The 19,798-nt window shown below is 46.1% G+C and overlaps 1 non-coding gene across 1 annotated transcript; it reads right to left on the bottom strand.

The window, feature by feature from the left end:
* Positions 1-822: 822 nt before the first annotated feature.
* TRNAC-GCA (transfer RNA cysteine (anticodon GCA)) lies at positions 823-894 on the bottom strand. Its single transcript has one exon. It is a non-coding gene; the product is annotated as a tRNA-Cys (tRNA).
* Between the last annotated feature and the right edge of the window lie 18,904 nt (positions 895-19,798).

Consider the following 19,798-nt stretch of genomic DNA (forward strand, 5'->3'; position numbering starts at 1 on the left):
TTCATAAGTCGCTTTTTGTAAAAAGTCACATGTAACTTTGAACGGTCACTAAACGAACTGTTGTCAGTCGAGGACTATTGTCTGCAACAGCACCTGATCTTGCCAAGATTAGCAAGCGTTGATCTTTTTGTGTAAGAAGAATTTCTGCTGCCCAGTGCCAAGGGCACAATTGTGAACGTAGCTTGCCGTTGTCTGCTTTTAGGGGTGTGTTCCTCCGTGTGTTTCCTTTTGTTTTGTTTTGTTCATTTTTATTTATATTTTTAAGGAACTTGACCTAAAGGCAAAGACAAATCTGGAAAGAAAAAAGGAGAGGAGAGGAGAGGAGGAAAGGAAAGGAAAGGAAAGGAAAGGAAAGGAAAGGAGAATGGAGGAAGGGGAGGGGAGCAGAGGAGGGGAAGGGGAGGGGAGGGGAGGAAAGGAAAGGGGAGGAAAGGAAAGGATAGGAGAGGGGAGGAAGGGAAGGAGAGGGGAGGGGAGGAAAGGAGAGGAGAGGGGAGGAAGGGGAGGGGAGGAAAGGGAAGTGATGGAAAGGAAAGGAAAGTGGAGAAAGAAAAGGAGAGTGGAGGAAGGGAAGGATAAAGGTGCATGAACAGAAAAAAGAAAATGGAAAGCAATGAACTATAATGACTTCCAACCTTCTCCTCAACAGATAATTACCACCTTATCATCTCTCTCTGCCCTCTGGGATGTTATACAAATCTCTTTAGCCTCACGGCTAATCCACTTTTTTCTAATCTTCGGCTTTTTGATTTCTTTGGGGAAAAACCGTCCCTCTCCATCATTTTTCTTCGAAGAGGGGGGAGGAAAAAAAACCCAAAAAGGAGGGGGCACCTGGATTTGAACCAGGGACCTCTTGATCTGCAGTCAAATGCTCTACCACTGAGCTATACCCCCTTACTGCATGATGTTGCCTTAGCAAGGAAATGTACGGTTTCCTGGCTGTTCCTGTTGTGACTAATCCTGCCAGAGCGAAGACTTCTCTTCCCCCCCTCGCCCTCATTTTGAATCGTTGGGTTTCCACAAAGGGTCCCTGCAGCATCCTTATCCCCCCCCCACCTCCCACATACGTATCTACAGGGAAAAGAAGTCTTTCAAAATTTTGAGTGGCATCTTCACATGCTGGGCTTTACAATCATGCCTTCTGCAGTCCATACAAAGGGGAGCTGTTATGCAGGAGTGGGCTTCAAAAATTTTAGCAAGGGATTCTCTGCCTGGTTGCTGGGTGGGCGTGGCCATGGTGGGTGTGGCCTAATCAGCCTCCTGCAATAAGGCGGGGGGGGGGAGCTTTTTGCCCTCCCCGGCAGTGGTGAAATCCAATTTTTTTTACTACTGGTTCTGTGGGCATCACTTGGTGGGCGTGGCTTGGTGGGTGTGGCAAGGAAAGGATATTGCAACATCTCCATTCCCACCCCACTCCTGGGAGAAGGGTACTGCAAAATCCCCATTCCCTCCCCACTCCTGGGGGAAGGGTACTGCAAAATCCCCATTCCCTCCCCACTCCTGGGGGAAGGGTACTGCAAAATCCCCATTCCCTCCCCACTCCAGGGGGAAGGGTACTGCAAAATCCCCATTCCCTCCCCGCTCCTGGTGAAGGGTACTGCAAAATCCCCATTCCCTCCCCGCTCCTGGCGGAAGGATACTCCAAAATCCCCATTCCCTCCCCACTCCTGGGGGAAGGGTACTGCAAAATCCCCACCCTTCCCCACTCCTGGGGGAAAGGATATTGCAAAATCTCCATTCCCACCCCACTCTGGGGCCAGCCAGAGGTGGTATTTGCCGGTTCTCCAAACTACTCAAAATTTCCGCTACCGGTTCTCTGAACTACTCAAAATTTCCACTACCGGTTCTCCAGAACCTGTCAGAACCTGCTGGATTTCATCCCTGCTCCCTGAGCTCCTGAGGCTTTCGTCGAGCCTCCGGGAGGGCAAAAACTGCCTCCCCAGGCTCTGGAGGCCCTCTGGAGCCTCCGGATCCTTCCCGAACTTCCAATAGGCTCATTTTTTGCCCTCCCCGAGGCTCTGCGTGCGCCCTGCACTTACCTGCATCCAAAACGGGCCGCGTGGGGATTCCTGGGAGGGGAGGGGCAGGGTGGGCAGAGCCAGCCAGGAATGGGATTTGGGGGTTCTCCAAACTGCACAGAATCTTAGCTAGAGATTCTCCCGAACCCCCTACGAACCCCCAGCAGCCCACCCCTGGCTGTCATGGCCAGAGGCTGGTTAGCACACATGCTGTCTTTGGCTCCGGTGACACCGCCAAATCAGGTGTCTTCACGTAGACCCAAGGGTGACCTTCTGCCAACATGCAGCACTTCTGAAGCCTGGCACTTCTCTAGCTAAGGAGGGGATGGGGGTGCTCTCTTCATGAAGCAAGGCTGCGGCAGAGTTGGGCCATTCCTGTGGTCTCTTTCTGAGGCCAACTTTTTGCCTTGGCATCTGAGAAGATCAGGCTTTGTCCAAAGATCCTTCTCGGTCTGCAGATCCAGCTTCTTCCAGGATGGGCAGTGAGGTGGTTCTGGTCAACTGACCCACTCATCCTCTCCCCACCGCATAAACCGTGTAAGAGAGATGACGGCAGGCTTGGGCGGCCTCCATAATTTATAAAAGTAGAGAACAGAATGGGAGGGAGACGCACTCAAATAGGGAGGAGGAGGAATGGCATGACAGACGGGTGACCATTGAACCTGCTTAGGAGGACCTGGTGGTGTATATGGATTGCTTGCTGGAATAGAATTGGGAAAAGCAAGGAATAGGTTGCTTGTATACACTGCTGCCTTCTTTCATTTTTCCTTCCTTCCTTCCTTCCTTCCTTCCTTCCTTCCTTCCTTCCTTCCTTCCTTCCTTCCTTCCTTCCTTCCTTCCTTTCTTTCCTTCCTTTGTTTCCTACTTGTTTACTTGCCTTTCTTTCTTTCTTTCTCTTTCTTTCTTCCTTCCTTCCTTCCTTCCTTCCTTCCTCCCTTCCTTTGTTTCCTACTTACTTACTTGCTTCCTTCCTTTCCTTTTTCCTCCTTTCTTCCCTTCCTCCCTTCCTTTTTTCCTCCCTCCCTCCCTTCCCTCTTCTTTCCCTCTTCCTTCCTCCCTTCCCTCCCTCCCTCCCTTCCCTCTTCCTCCCTCCCTCCCTCCCTCCCTCCCTTCCTTCCTTCCTTCCTTTCTCACTTGCTTACTTGCCTGCTTTCTTTCTTTCCTTCTTTCTTTTCTTTTTCTTTTTTCTTTCTTCCTTCCTTCCCTACTTGCTTCCTTGCCTTCTTTCTTTCTTTCTTGCCTTCTTTCTTTCCTTTCTTTCTTTTTCTTCCATCCTTCCTTCTCTTCCTTCCCCTCCCTTCCTTGCCTCCCACCCTATCTCCCTGCTTCCTCCCTCCCTCCCTTCCTTTTTTTGTTTTCTTCCCAGATCTCCTCCTTTGTTCTGGAGCTCATCCTTTTTTCCTTTATCTCCCAAGTAGCTAGTTTGAATCAAATATTGCGCCTGAAATATCCCCAAAGCATCAAGCCACATCCCCACGTTGTATTAGCCAAGTATTAATTCTCTTGGATTTTTTTTTATTTCTTTTTTGTCACAACAGTATACACAAACAAATGTCATAGATAAAACAGCATATCTTGAAGAAAATATATATATATATATATAATTAAAATTATGCATCAACTATATTAATTGGATATAATGAAGGGAACAATAGGACAGGAAACGGTAGGCACTTTTGTGCTCTTACGCACGCCCCTTATAGTCCTCTCAGGAATGGGGTGAGGTCAATAGTAGACAGCTTTTGGTTGAAGATTTTGGGATTTTGAGTAGAGACTATGGAGTCAGGTAATGAATTCCAAGCATTAACAACTCTGTTACAGAAGTCATATTTTCTGCAATCAAGCGGTTGACATTTAGCTTGAATCTATTTTTTGCTCTTGTAATATTGCGATTGAAGCTGAAGTAGTCTTTTATAGGAAGGATATTGCAATAGATGATTTTGTGTGTTAAACACAGGTCATGTCAAAGTCGACGGAGTAGTAAGTTTTCTAATCCCAGGATTTCAAGTCTGTCGGTATAAGGTATTTTGTTGTTTTCGGAGGAGTGAAGAACTCTTCTAGTAAAATATTTCTGGACTCATTCTATTGTGTTTATGTCAGAGATGTGGTATGGGTTCCAGACGGATGAGCTGTATTCAAGAATAGGTCTGGCAAATGTTTTGTAGGCTCTAGTTAGTAGTGTAGAGTTTTTTGAAAAGAAGCTGCATAAAATTAGGTTTACAACTCTTAGGGCCTTTTTTGCTATGTAGTTGCAGTGGGCTTTGGCATTAAGGTCATTTGATATGAGAACTCCAAGATCTTTGACAGGGTGAGGGTTGTCAGTTAGGTAATGTCCATCAAATTTGTACTTGATGTTGGGGTTCTTTTTTCCAATATGTAAGACTGAGCATTTGCTGGTTGAGATTTGGAGTTGCCAAGTTTTAGACCAGTCAGAAATTAAATCGAGGTCTTCTTGAAGGGTAGAAGTATTATTAGTGGTATTAAATAGTTTGACATTGTCAGCAAAGAGAACACAATAACTTGAGATTAGGTCACAGAGATCATTTATGTATAGTATGAAGAGTGTTGGTCCAAGAACACTACCTTGGGGAACGCCACTTTTGACAGGAACAGGATTAGATATAGCGTTGCCAATTTTGACCACTTGTTGTCTGTTTGACAGGAAGGCATTTATCCAATTGTGAAGAGGTCCCGAAATGCCGTAGGATTTTAGTTTAAGGAGTAGTTTATCATGTACTACTGAATCAAAAGCTTTGCAGAAGTCTATGTAGATTGCATCTATTGTTTTTCCTTGATCAAGGTTGGTAGTCCATATATTTTGAAAGACATAGCAGGGCTCATCGGTTGTAGTATTGCTTTGTGAATGCTTTGAAATGTTTTGCCAGTTATGAAGACGGCCCTTAGCTTTGGGGGCCTTCAAGGGAACCAGACAGTAACATAGAGCAGGGGTCTCCAACCTTGGCAACTAAAGATTTGTGGACTTCAACTCCCAGAATTCCTCAGCCAGTGCATGCTGGCTGAGGAATTCTGAGAGTTGAAGTCCACAAGTCGTAAAGTTGCCAAGGTTGGAGACCCCTGACATAGAGGAATGCAGGTTTATTGGTAGAGCAAGTGTGCTTAATGTTAAAGACTACAGGGAAATGTCAACTTGGAAGCGATCCGTCCCATGGCAGCGAAGTCACGCTTTGCTTAATCCAGTTTACTAAATAATACAGGCTTTAGTTGCGTAGACCTTTCTGAGCCGTAATTAGGACTTGGGGAAAAAAAACACCAAAGACTGGATTCCGCAGAGCATCCAGACCCATAAAGAAACCCAAGGCGCAAATCGGGGTTTGCACAACCTAGAAATGAGGGACAAAACAATCGTACAGGAAAGCCCTTTCTGGAAGGATCCAGCAGGCTGGAAGGAAAACAGATGTTGGCTTAAAAGAGCACCTTGTTGACGTTTGTGAGGGAGAAAGCTTAAGAAAGAAAGAGACATGCATAAGTGCACCCGCGTGCCTACCGCCCCTGTCCTAATATTCCTTTTTTTTACTTACTCTTTTCATGTATCCAAATCACGTTTAGACTTTTACCTGTTCTCTTATATATGATTGACAAAAATAAATAAATATAAATAAATAAATAAAGCCCCAGGGAATTAAATTGGACTCAAAAATAGGCTTTCCACTCCACATACCTCACGGGCGTTGACGTTCATTCGCAGCCTGACATCAATGTACAGGTTTTACAAATTTATTTATTTATTTATTTATTTTATTCAATTTTTATACCGCCCTTCTCCCGAAGGACTCAGGGCGGTGTACAGCCAAGTAAAAAAATCACAATATAAATATTAAAAGAAATTAAAACAAACATATTATAAGGTGGCCAAATTTAAAACAATTTAAAATATTAAAATATAAATAATCCCAATAAAATTTTAGGCCAGTCCCGCTTGAATAAATAAGTGCGTTTTCAGCTCACGGAGAAAGGTCCGAAGATCAGGCACTTGATGTAAACCAAGGGGAAGCTCGTTCCAGAGCGTGGGAGCTCCCACAGAGAAGGCCCTGCCCCTGGGGGCCGCCAGCCGACATTGTTTGGCGGACGGCACCCTGAGAAGGCCCTCTCTGTGAGATCGTACGGGTCGGTGGGAGGCAAACGGTAACAGCAGGCGGTCCCGTAAGTACCCGGGTCCTAAGCCATGGATTTACTGATCGTTTCGGGTCCCCTCGTTCTCGCATTGTTTGGAGATGGATGGAGAGACGCCATTGGCATCCCGGGCTTGGGGTAGTGAAGTGACTTAGGCCGGCAAGGCGCTCTCAACACATTTTATTTTATTTATTTATTTTAAACCTGGTGAAGAATGTTTCAATGAATTAAGAAGCATTTCTCATCATGACAGGGCTATAAATGAATATCAGATGGGTGATTGCGATCATCAGTGGCTTTGGGGTGAGGTATCATCTGTACGCTGATGACACTCAGCTGTACTTTTCCACCCCGGGCCACTCCAACGGAGCTATCGAAGTGCTGTCCCGGTGTCTGGAAGCCGTACGGGTCTGGATGGGGAGAAACAGGCTCAAGCTCAATCCCTCCAAGACGGAGTGGCTGTGGATGCCGGCACCCCGATACAGTCAGCTGCACCCACAGCTGACTGTTGGGGGCGAGTTATTGGCCCCGATGGAAAGGGTGCGCAACTTGGGCGTTCTTCTGGATGGACGGCTGTCTTTTGAAGATCATTTGACGGCCATCTCCAGGAGAGCTTTTTACCAGGTTCGCCTGGTCCGCCAGTTGCACCCCTTCCTAGACCGAGATGCCCTATGCACAGTCACTCATGCGCTCATGACATCTCGCTTGGATTACTGCAACGCTCTCTACATGGGGCTCCCCTTGAAGGGCATCCGGAGGCTGCAGTTGGTTCAGAATGCAGCTGCGCGGGTGATAGAGGGAGCCCCTCGTGGCTCCCATGTTACACCTATCCTGCGCAGACTGCACTGGCTGCCTGTGGCCTTTCGGGTGCGCTTCAAGGTTTTGGTTACTATCTTTAAAGCGCTCCATGGCATAGGGCCGGGTTACTTACGGGACCGCCTACTGCCACCGATTGCCTCCCACCGACCCGTGCACTCTCACAGGGAGGGACTCCTCAGGGTGCCGTCAGCCAGGCAGTGCCGACTGGCGACGTCCAGAGGAAGGGCTTTCTCTGTGGGGGCTCCCACCCTCTGAAACGAGCTTCCCCCAGGGCTGCGCCAACTTCCCGACCTCCAAACCTTCTGCCGCAAGCTTAAGACACATCTATTTATTTGCGCAGGGCTACCCTAGGGTTTTTAGTTTTAAATTTAGTTTTAATGGGGTTTTATACTATTTTAGTGATATTTTAATTCCGACCTAATTATATGTTTTTTAATTGTTGTTTTTATCTGTATTATTCTCATGTTTTTATTTGGCTGTACACCGCCCTGAGTCCTTCGGGAGATAGGGCGGTATAAAAATTCGAATAAATAAATAAATAAATAAATAAATAAATAAATAAATAAATAAATAAAATAAAACGCAATCGGATTAGCAAAAAATGGTCGCCGGACTTTCTGAAACATTCATTCCTTTTTGGTGCCATCAGGCATCAGTTAGACACAAAGATTATTCAGATGCTATTTGCTCCTGTAAATGTTGTGACCGAGTTGAAGGAAACCCACAATCTGGATATTAATCGGAATAATTGAATTGTGTGCTGTGGTGTAGAGAGCCATTGCTTTCTTAGGGCTGTTGTCCCACGAGACCGTACCCATCTGAGGTAAATTTATTTATTTATTTTGTTTATTTGTCAATCATATATAAGATAACAGGTAAAAATATAAACATAATTTGGATACATGAAAAGGGTAAGTAAAAAAGCAATATTAGGACAGGGACAGTAGGCACGCAGGTGCGCTTATGCACGCCCCTTACAGACTTCTTAGGAATGGGGTGAGGTCCACAGTAGACAGTTTAAGGTTAAAGTTTTGGGGGATTTGGGGAAGAAACTACAGAGTCAGCTAGTGCATTCCAGGCATTGACCACTCTGTTGCTGAAGTCGTATTTTCTGCCATAGAGTTTGGAGCGCTTTACCTTGAGTTTGTATCTATTGTGTGCTCATGTATTGTTGTGGTTGAAGCTGAAGTAGTCATTGACAGGTAGGATATTACGGTAGATAATTTTACGTGCTATGCTTAGGTCAGATTGAAGTCGGCGTAGTTCTAAATTGTCTAAGCCCAACATTTGGAGCCTTGTGTGGGTGTTTGGCATCTTTGAGCTTTCATTTGGCTTTGGGCTTCTGGCTTGCAGTCGGTCCCTGAGTTTCATCCTCGTATTTGGAGATGGGCATTTCAGCTTCCAGCTCAGGAAGAGCTGGAAATCCAAGCAAGCCCCTGCAGCTGCTGTTGCCGTGGCAACTGGCAGAGGCTTGCAGGCCGCCGGAGAGCACCGTGCCACCAAGTAGTGGACAAAGCTGGAGAAGGGGGGGGAAGGGTTATGGGATTTTATGGGATGGAGACAAAGCAAGGAGTGACTGCATCTCCTATCCCGTTGTAAGGCAACAGGCTTTCCCGGACTCCTCCTCCTCTCCAAAGTGAGTGTGTGAGACCATTTTTTAAAAAAAAAAATGAATTCTGGGTTGCCTCAATTTATAATTCCTCACAGAAGGAGCTAAGCAAATGTTTCCCATTCCGGGAACTCCTAACCTCCAAGGCGAATGTCTCTTGTAGAAGAGAGTCCTCCTGAGCAGGAGGAGGAGTCAAACAGGGACTTAGTCTGGAATCCCTATGCGGGCACAAGAAGGCAGAATCTACCTCCCCACTGCCATTGGACTTTATCTAGTCTTTTTGTACAGTCGTTAAATCATGCCTGACTCTTTGCGACCCCATGGATCACTGCAAGCCACGGGGGTGCAGTGGTTAGAATGGAGTACTGCAGGCTACTTCTGCTGACTGCCAGCTGACTGCAATTTGGCACAAGGCTGACTCGGCCTTCCATCCTTCTGAGGTGGGTAAAATGAGGACCCAGATTGTTGGGGGCAAGAGGCTGACTCTGTAAACCTCTTAGAGAGGGCTGTAAAGCACTATGAAGCGGTATATAAATCTAAGTGCTACTGCTATTAGGAGCCCTGGTGGCACAGTGGCTAGAATGCAGTATTGCAGGCTAACTCTGCCCACTGCCAGCAGTTCGATCCTGACTGGCTCAAGGTTGACTCAGCCTTCCATCTTTCCGAAGGGGGTAAAATAAGGACCCAGATTGTTGGGGGAAAGAGGCCGACTCTGTAAACTGCTTAGAAAGGGCTGTAAAGCACTGTGAAGTGGTATGTAAGCCTAAGTATTATTGCTCTTCCTTTTCCCTTCCTTCCTTCCTTCCTTCCTTCCTTCCTTCCTTTCCTTTTCCTCCTTTTCCTTCCTTCCTTCTTTTACTTTTCATTTTCCTTCCTCCCTCCCTCCCTCTCTCCCTCCCTCTCTTAATTCCCTTTCTCATTCTCCTTCCTGGTAGTGCAGTGGTTAGAATACAGTATTGCAGGCTAACTCTGCTCACTGCCAGCAGTTCGATCCTGATCAGCTCAAGATTGATCAGCCTTCCATCCTTCCGAGGAGGGTAAAATGAGGACCCAGATTATTGGGGGCAATAAGGCTGACTCTATAAACTGCTTAGAGAGGGCTGTAAAAGCACTGTGAAGCTGTATATAAATCTAAGTGCTATTGGTATCATGCCGGGCACCTCTGACGTCCCCTATCTCCCAGAGTTTTCCCAAATTCATGTTCATTTTGTCAATGACTGCATCTAAACCATCTTATCCTCTTCTATCCCTTTCTCATTTTGCCTTCTATCTTTCCCAACCTCAGGCTCTTTTCCAAGTCTTCTCTTCTCAAAGTAGGTGATATCTGGTCTTACCCAGATACAAACTGATAGTCTGAAAAAATTCCTGTGTGAAGACTTGAGCAAGAGAACAGCTAATGGAAGCCTCCAAGTGTGGATTGTTTGTGCTTCATATATCAGCACCCAATCTCCATCTCTCTCTCTGTGTGTGTGTGTGTGTGTGTGTGTGTGTGTGTGTTCAGTGAAATGCCTCCAGAAAGGGGATGCAGATTGGACCAGCGGTGTTGCGTAAATTGTGCAGGGTGTGCAAATTCCACACTGCTTTACTCTCTTAACCAAGCTAACAGGGCGCCCACGCGCCAACCCTCTTTACACCCAAGTACTTTGCACACCAGGCAAGTTGTGGATCCTTCAGCATGGAGACAAAAATCCCCGTGCCCTGCTCAGTTCTCTGTGTGCAGATAAATACACGAAATTAGTTTTGTCACTTTCAGGAGTTTTAAGAAACAACAGTTAATCTAACACAGGGACAAGCATTCTGTTCACCCACCCAGCCTCCCTAGCGTTGTCTGGCTTCCTTTTTTTTTATTTTTAGAGCCTTTTAATGAACAAAATGCATAGCAAGCAAGCGTGTTGCAAGGCATCTCTGTCTCTAAGGAGGCCTTCAGAAGAGGTGAATCTGATAGGCTTGCGTTGGTTCCCTTCCTTGGCATCTGCCCAACTCTCTGCCTTAACTCTCTTTAATTAAAAAAAGGAAACGGAAAGAAGGCAAGCTGTAAAGAAAAATAGAAGTCTTTAGTGCCATCCCTGCTCCCTACAATGCTCCCCAGGAATTTTGGCAAAATGAAATACAATATGTTACAGGAGGCATTACTGTTTCGGACAGGAAGGCTGTGCAGAGAGTGGTGAGGACAGCAGAAAAGATTATTGGAAGTTCACTTCCTTCTATCCAGGATATGGCATGTAAGCGATGCTTGACCAGGGTCTGGAGTATTTTTCTGGGATGCTATACATCCTCTTCATGACCGGGTTTTTTTGTTACCTTCTGAGGGGAAGCTTCACAATATCCAAAGCAGAACAATGAGATTCTGGAGTAGCTTTGTTCGGTGAGCCCATGCTTTGCGTGTGCATGCACCTAGGACGCTTGTGCACAGGTGTCGAGTCCCACTCCTCCACTGACGGCCGGGTCAGGGAAATCCGAATCAGGCGTGCCTCTGCAGCTCTGCCAAAGTCCTAGCAAAGTCCTCAGGGCAGGCAGGAGATCAGAAAGTGACTTCAGCAAGATATGTTTAGACTTTGTCTGACTCAGAGAATGCCAGAAAGCAGGTCCTTTATATAGGCCATGGGGTGTGGCTCCATGACTCAGCACTTATCCAGGCCTGCCCCTCCCTTCCTTCTGACGCCGCCGCCTATCAATTCTTCTGACGCGAGGGTCACTCCAGTCGGCAGCTGTTGGTAATTGACCTCCCTCAGGCTCACATGCTGTGGGGGAGGGGGAGGGGTCTAGTTGCTCCATTTGCCTGGGCATGGAGCCAGGGCTGGGGCCGGGAGGTGCTTCCTCCTGTCTGGGCATGGAGCCAGGGCTGGGGCCGGGAGGTGCTTCCTCCTGTCTGGGCATGGAGTCAGGGCTGGGGCCGGGAGGCATACTAGGACATTCCTCAGCGTTCGGAAGCAGATAAGAAGGCCCCGGCTGCGGTGAGAGCGGGCAAGACACAACAACAGGATTAAAATTTGAGGTTTTTAAAGCTCAGCTGCTTACCTTCTAAGTCAGTCCCAGTAAGTAGAACAGCTGAGGCTCAGAAATCAGCTGTAATGCATGATTCAGATAAGCTATAAACAAGGAAATAAAGGACAGGATAGGGCAGGGGCAGCTGGGCAGGGGCAGCTGATCGTTCGTACTATCGGTTCACCCAAACTCGCTGAGTCCCACCCCTGATTACGGGTTATAGGATTCTTTCCCTCCATATTAAGTCAGTCTAACCTTCTCCAATGTGCTTGCAGCAGATATCTCAGAGATGTCCAATTCTCTGAATTTCCCCATCAAGCATCACCACAGTGGTACTATCATGGTTTTATTGAACCCAAATGGAACCTCCAGATCAAGAACTGGCCACCTTCTGATACATTTGAGTGAATTTTGAAAGCTTTTTGCAGATGCCCCTCTGTTATTTTATAACTGTTTACTCGATGGAGACCCTTCCATATGGAAAAGCAAGGAGATTAGACTGAAAACCAAAAGTAGGTTAGTCCGCTTATTTGTGTTCCACGTAGCTATCTATGGTTGTGAACGTTGGACCTTAAAAAAGCAAGACGAGAAGAAAATCAACTCGTTTGAGCTGTGGTGCTGGAGAACTCTCCTGGGTATTCTTTGGACAGCAAAGGCGGCCAGCAAACAAGTATTGGAGCACATAACCGCAGCTGCGTCACTGGATGGCAAAACCACACAACTGCATCTTACTTATTTTGGCTACGTCATGCAGGGGAATTCGCGGCCAAAGCAATTCTGTTTGGAAGGGTTAGAGCCAAAAGGAAACCAGGCCACCAAAGAACACAGTGGCTGGTGACACCATCAAAGCTGACCCCAGTCAGGGCACAGAACAACTCAAAGTAGTAGTGCAAGATCCGAAGATGTGGAGAAACCCGGCCCATAGGATTGCCAAGAGATGGACATGACTGAATGGATAATATCATCATCATCACTAGATGGAAAATTACCTTTTCATTAGATGGAGTCATGGTCAATCCAGTGCAGTCCAAAAATGGCCATTCATTTATCACAGCAGTCAGCAACCTGTGGCTCTGGAGCCATGTGTGGCTCTTTCATCCCTCTGCTGTGGCTCCTTGTTGCCGATTGGCTCCATAATTGATAGGGCTTTCAGTTAGGACAGGTAGAGGAAAAAGGACGCCATGCTAGGAGGAGACTTTATGGTTGGGGAACTGGACTTCCGGTCACCTCCAAAGTTGAACGGGCGGGCTTCTGGTTAGGACTTTTGTGGCTCTTTGAGTGTTTAAGGTTGCCGACCCCTGATTTATCAGAAGACAAAAGCCACGAGGCTAGTGTCACCTGATACCCCTGAAAAACGTGGTCTCTGCTTTGTCCTTTTTTTTCCTGGACAGATGGACGAGGGAATAGCTTTCAACTACCATCCATTTCATTGCATTTTAACTCTGGGATTCTTCAGCCGTCTCCCTTCCTCCACTTTTATGCTGCTAGAACTTCCTCTTGTAACTCAAGGAGCCACCCCCACCTCTGTTACAATCTTTGTACTCTCCGCTTATCAGGTTGAGAAGAAGAGTGTTAGAAATAACAGAAGCTTTATTGGATCTGTGTTTGTTTCCTACCGGATACAAGACGTGTCTGTCCTAGTTTTTATTTTGGCAATTAACAATGCTTGACGGGTTCGTTCAATGTTCCATTAATTATTTATTGAACGGCCCCGTGGTTTGTTTAGATCTGTTGGGTGGAACCAAGTCGTTTCTGGTTTGCAAACTCAAGTCTGAAGCCCCAACTGTCCTGCGAATGCAGGTTCGGGAGCTCATGCAATAAAACATGATTTGATCTGGTTTATTGCATCGATCTCCGTTAACAATGAGTCATGTTTCTAGTGCAGGAAAAAGAAAGGCGATTTGGAAGGGAATTCTTCTCCTCGCCCCAACTTTTAAGTCCAACTTTGGGACTAAACCTGGAAAGCGGAAACAAATCCCTCAATTGATGTTCACCCCCATCTTCCTAAGTCGTGCTAGTTGAGACCGGTGAAGGAATCGTAACACGCACAGATACATCAACCGAGTTGCAATATTGACCCCTTGTTTTTTTTTATTTTATAGCAATTGTCTGCAATAGAATTAAATAACATTTAAAAACCTCCTTTGCATGAGTCAAGAGAATTCCAGAATATTTACAAACTTGTATGGTGATGACTGCTTGTCTATTGGTCTGGCTCCATTTTTATTTCTCTCGCTTTCTCTTTCTCCCCTCAAGGAAGAAGTGGAAGAAGTTGGCCCCATCAAGGGCCCCCAGGCCTCCTCCTTGCTATGGCCTTGCCGCACCCCTCCTTTCCTTGCAGGAGTTTAGTACAAGAACGGCGCAAATACATCCGAACGGCTTCACACAATGCTAAGTCACAAACACAACGGAATGGCAGTGAAGGTTCCCCAAAGACGTTGATTGTCCAAGTAGTGTTAGAAGAATCAGGAGAAGGGTCATCTCACCACCAGCAAATCAACCAGGTGAGTGGTAGATTATTTTGTAGCCCTGACCAGAGCAGGAGCGCTCTTTTAGTTAAGGTTGATCCTCAACAAGAAGCACTAGAGTTTGTCAGCCTTGGTTGATCTCATAAACAGGGTCTGGTTATCACATAGGTGGGAGATCTCTTGGAAATTCTGGGTGGGGGGGAGTTTGTAGGCTAGATTGGGAAACTTTGGGAGGATTTGGAGGGGGGTTGATTTTGGAATAAGGCAATGGCAAACCATGTCTGTATAGTTGCCTCCAAGTCAACTTGGTTGAATCCATGACGTCACCAAGAGAGAAGGCTGATTCTAGCAACGTCGGTGGAGAGGAAGAGAACATAAAATAGGCCACATCAGAGGTGGGTTTCAGCAGGTTCTGACCAGTTCTGGAGAACCGGTAGTGGAAATTTTGAGTACTTCGGAGAACCGGTAGTAAAAATTCTGACTGACCCCGCCCCCATCTATTCTCTGCCTCCCAAGTCCCAGCTGATTGGGAGGAAATGGGGATTTTGCAGTATCCTTCCCCCGGAGTGGGGCGGAAATGGAGATTTTACAGTATCCCTCTCCTGCCATGCCCACCAAGCCACACCCACAGAACCGGTAGTAAAAAATTTGAAACCGACCACTGGGCCACATAGTAAAAATAACAGAAAGACCCTCTGTGGCTCAGACTGCTAAGACAGTCTGTTATTAACACAGCTGCTTGCAATTACTGCAGGTTCTAGTCCCACCAGGCCCAAGGTTGACTCAGCCTTCCATCCTTTATAAGGTAGGTAAAATGAGGACCCAGATTGTTGAGGGCAATAAGTTGACTTTGTATATAAATATACAAATAGGATGAAGACTATTGCTTAACATAGTGTAAGCCGCCCTGAGTCTTCGGAGAAGGGCGGGGTATAAATGCAAATAAAAAAAACAAAATAAAAAAAACCATGGAAATGCAAGATTTGCACTTTAATGCGGAATCCTTGGCTAGCCTCCCTGCCTACTCACTGTGTCCTAGCCCACTCCCACCCGTCGCGGCTGCTGGATTCTTGAAGGGTTGGGCATTTTTTAAACCCAAATGACAATTTCTAAATGGGGTATGCTTTGGAGGCCAGCCCATTTTTATCCCCCAGAACTTGGCTTCTGAGTGACTTGCCCAATCACCCCAATGGTAGTAGGTCCAGAATTAAAAACAACAACAACAACAATAACCAAGATTAACTTTGTTGATTAAATGAGTTCTGTGCAATGGATAAGGTTGCTCTCTGTGTCCTTAATACCCTTTTGTCCTCCGTCCGATCTGGTGGCAGTTTTTAGAGGGACAGCAGGACATCCAGGCAGCTATCACAACTTTAGAGATAAAACAGAAAGAAAGAAAAGGAAGGCTTCACTGGAGACATTTTGGCCTCCTATCTGTTTTTATCCAGTGAGAACTATGAGGGATTCAAGCTTTGCACTAAGCCATAAGTAGCACTAGCAAAAGCACTTAGACTTATATACCACTTTGTGGTGCTTGATAGCCCTCTCTAAGCGGTTTAGAGACAGCCTATTGCCCCCCCCCCAACAATCTGGGTCCTCGTTTTATCGACCTCAGAAGGATGGAAGGCTGAGTCAACCTTGAACCGGTCAGGATCAAACTGCTGGCAGTTGGCAGAGTAAGCCTGTAATATTGCATCCTAACCACTGCGCCATCACGGTTTAAACCGCAGTCTGTCTTACACCATGCTAAACCAAAATCAAACAAACTATGCACTATCTTAGCGCAGGAACTTAGCTGTAGGGTTTGGCATAAACATAATCCCTTAAACCAGGCTTTCTCAATATGAGAACTTTAGAAGATATGTGGATTTCAAATCTCAGAATCCCCCAGCCAGATTTTTTTTTAGAAGAAAACTGTGTTTATTTCCATGGACAAACACTGGGCTAAGGGGGTCTTCCAAGGGTCGGCTGCTGGGGGTTCGCAGGGGTTCGGGAGAACCTCTAGCTAAGATTCTGTGCAGTTCAGAGAACCCCCAAATACCACTCCTGGCTGGCCCCACTTACCCCTCCCCTCTGAGCAGTCCCCACGTGCCCCGTTTTGTATGCAGGTAAGTGCAGGACACATGTGGAGGCTTGGGGAGGGCGAAAAATGGGCCTACCGGAAGTCCAGAAAGGCTGGAAACGGACCTTTTTCCAGCCTCCAGAGGGCCTCCAGAGCCTGGGGAGGCTGTTTTCGCTCTCCTGGAGACTCGAGGAAAGCCTCCGGAGACCAGGGAGGGCAAAAACGCATCTCCCCGCCATGGTGCAGGAGGCCAATTAGGCCACGCCCACCATGGCCACTCCCACCCAGCAACCGGGCAGAGAACCCCTTGCTAAAATTTTTGAAGCCCACCCCTGGGTCTTCCCCATTTGTAGATCAACGAGTCCAAGATTTTCAAAGTAGAACACGAAGTCTTGGGGGCTGTCAACTAGACTGTTTCCAAAATTGGCCGTCGAACTGTAATAGGAGGCAGAACAATTAATCTTCTAACAAAATTAACCAACATGAAATAGTTATTCGCGAGCTCCCTGTTGTTCTTCTCCAGACTTTGGAGCTCACCTTCAGCATATCACAAACAGGTTTCGTGTCACTTGAGCCAAAGCCATTTCAGCCAAAGGTGGCACATCCTTCCTTAAAATTTTATCTAACTGGAGTTCCTAATCTTCCTGGATCATTAAGAGATTCACAGGAACACAAACAATACACTTTCCCCAAAGTTGGCAAGTCATCTACCGAATTTTGCCCCCAATGTTAACTTTCCCGAGAGGAACACAACACGTTGAATCATCTTTGAGATGTGCACACTTTCTAGCTTAACGTGTGGCAAGAGTTCAGGTCCTGCGTTTTGTGAACCACAGTTCATATCTTAACACTTAACATGAAATCAGCCAGTTGTGGTTTTTTTTGAAAAACTGAAGAAATGAAGAAGCTTCTTGGATGAAAAGTGAAATATTTTCAAGGAAAAAACCCAAAAAGAGTCTAATTGGTTTTTTTTAGAAAAGCACTTTTGGGACAGCCATGTCCTAGATCATTGAGAATCTCCATAGACAAACCGTGGTTCAAACAAACTATGGTTAATGATGATATGTGAATTCAGCCAGTGGCTGGCTTCACACAATGCACTAGGCCAAGTTTGTTGGCTTGGGCTTAGCATGACGTAACGCTGTAGTGTATAAACCCCATTTTGTGGCCTATCATTTGAGGAAACCGCCTGTTGTGCCTTCTTCACAAGCTAAGTTAACAAGAAATACAGTGTGTGAATCCAACCAGCGTTATACCTACGAAGTGTTATCAACTAAACATTATTTCTGCCAAGAATCTTCATTTTGAAGGAGAAATATTTTTTTCCCCTCAGAATCGCTTTAAGGCAATCAGAACTTTGGAGAAACTTCACCAGCTCAGTGCTACAACAGGAAATTACCACATTTTAATTTTGGTTTTGTTTTTTAAATCTTATTTTCCATAACATACCTTTTTTTTCCTTTCCTTTTTCGTTTTAAAAAGTATCTGTTACCATTTTTGTCATGTTTATTATTATTTTTTTATATATATAAAAAAAGCATTCCTCTAGTTCAACAGTGACAGAAACTGAGGTAACATATTTTTTAACACAGGAAAATAATAATAATCCCAAATAGCTTCCTTAGATGGTGGAGAAAGTTCTGAAAATTGACAAGAGAATGGTAAATAAGGACAAAGATGACGCAAAAACATCTCATACTTAACACGCACCCCTTTTTTTTTTTTTTTTTGTTCCGTCCCTAGTACATTGTTCCCTTAGCAGCCCCTCAGCCCCAGATGCGGAAAAAAAATGAAACCCGAACAAGATTTATATATTGTTCTGAATCCTTATCTACATTATTGCACAAAAGATCAAGGATGATTTGGTGCCTAAGGCATAAAGGAGACATTGCTGCTAATATCTAAATTCTGTGCCTATTTTCTAAAAAAAATGAAAATTCTAGCATCCAGCACCCTCCCCAAGAGGCTTGTGAAAGAATGGGGCAGCACGAAGAGAGTTGAAAAGGAACCAAAAAAATAAAATAAAATAGCTGTGTCGAACACCCCACCCCGATTCCCACGAGACTCTGATGTGGTTTGTTGAGACACAAAGACTGACAAGCAAGGAGGAACGGTTGTAGGAACACGACGGGGTTTAGGTCCCACACCAAAGCTGGTGGAGATATCTGGCGTGGCTGTAAAATCGAGAGCTTGCCCGGAGGGCAACTAGAAAAGGCAGTCAGGTGGTCCCTGGTACTCAGCACACCCCTTTGGACCCCATCAATATCCACTCAAAAAGATGATTTGAGGTTGTCTTGTGCTGCCGAGCATCTTGGATTTTAGAGACCGTTGGGATTGATGGGTCTTAGGTGAGAGGACAGAGGCGGGAGGCGGACCCTTGCTGTTCACACACCCACGCACGCACATACACACCGGCAACTCGTGCACGCAAAATCTGGTAAAAACCAGCAGTTGGAGGAGGGGGATACCCCTCCTTGGTTTAGAAGGAGTCGATGGAGGGCAGCCACTTTTTTTGTGTGTGGGTTTTTTGTTTTTCCTTCCTCGTTTTGTAAACTGTTGTTGCTTCAGAAAAATAGCATTATAGCCCTTTGTGTACAGGAGATGGAGCCTTGGCAAGGTCTTGAAATGCAATCTTGCCCACAGCAGGCCCCCAGCCCCGTGGAGAGGAGAGGGGGGAAATGTCAGCTGTGGACCCAAGGGTTGGGCTTCTCTGTCCCTTCCCCCCACTGTTTGAACTTGTGGGGCAAGGAGTGGACCACGGAGACCATGTTTAACTAAGACGTGATGTCTCCATGTCTACAATCCTCTAGAGTTTCCCTAGGGGACAGCTGCTCGTGATTCTTAAGAGAAGGGCCTGTGCACAGGTCAGTTAGTTAGGTCAATGGCAAAGGGAGGTCAGGATTGGTCAAAAGCCCTTGGTGAAAGAAGTTGACAGGAGCCCCGTTTGTAGGAAGGTAGTCTACATCACAATCATCTGAGCCCAAAGTCAACCTTCATCCCAGTCATCTGGTCCCAAGGTCAACCTTCATCCCAATCGTCTGGTCCCAAGGTCAACCTAACCTTATGCCCTGCAGTTCAGTTCCTACTCACTGTAGACTTCAATGCAGGAATGTCCATCTGAATAACATCTGAATAACAGAATAACAAGAGTTGGAAGAGACCTTGGAGGTCTTCTATCTAGTACAACCCGCTGCTCAAGCAGGAAACCCTATACCATTTCAGACAAACGATTGTCCAATCCACAACTTCTGGAGGCAAGCCCTTCCACTGATTAATTGCTCTGTCAGGAAAATTCTCCTTAGTTGTAGGTTGGCTGGTTGAGTTACCAAGTGGAGTCCTCACAACCTCATACCCAAACATATCCCTTTGGATTATTTTTTTTTCTTTTGAAAGAAAGATCTTGGCTGATATTTCTTCCCCACCATCACTTGGTTACTGGATCCTAGCATTGTCATGGCCACAGAGTTGCCAAGGAACCTTCTGCTGCAGACAACATCTGCAGATTATTTACTGTCCTAGCGGTGGGTCCTTTGGGAAGACGGCAGTTCCGTTATCCTTTGGATGGTTGCAGGTCCTCTTGAACCCCATTCCTTCATCTACTCTACCCTCAAAAAAGCCAGGTTCCCTAGATCACCAAAGCATCAGCCCAGACGGAGGGGTAGCCCTTGATGTCATTTGAGAGTCTCTGATAGGCAGCGGTTATTTC

The sequence above is a fragment of the Ahaetulla prasina genome, chromosome 14 (assembly GCF_028640845.1).
Source record: "Ahaetulla prasina isolate Xishuangbanna chromosome 14, ASM2864084v1, whole genome shotgun sequence".
In the NCBI taxonomy this organism is placed as follows: domain Eukaryota; kingdom Metazoa; phylum Chordata; class Lepidosauria; order Squamata; family Colubridae; genus Ahaetulla; species Ahaetulla prasina.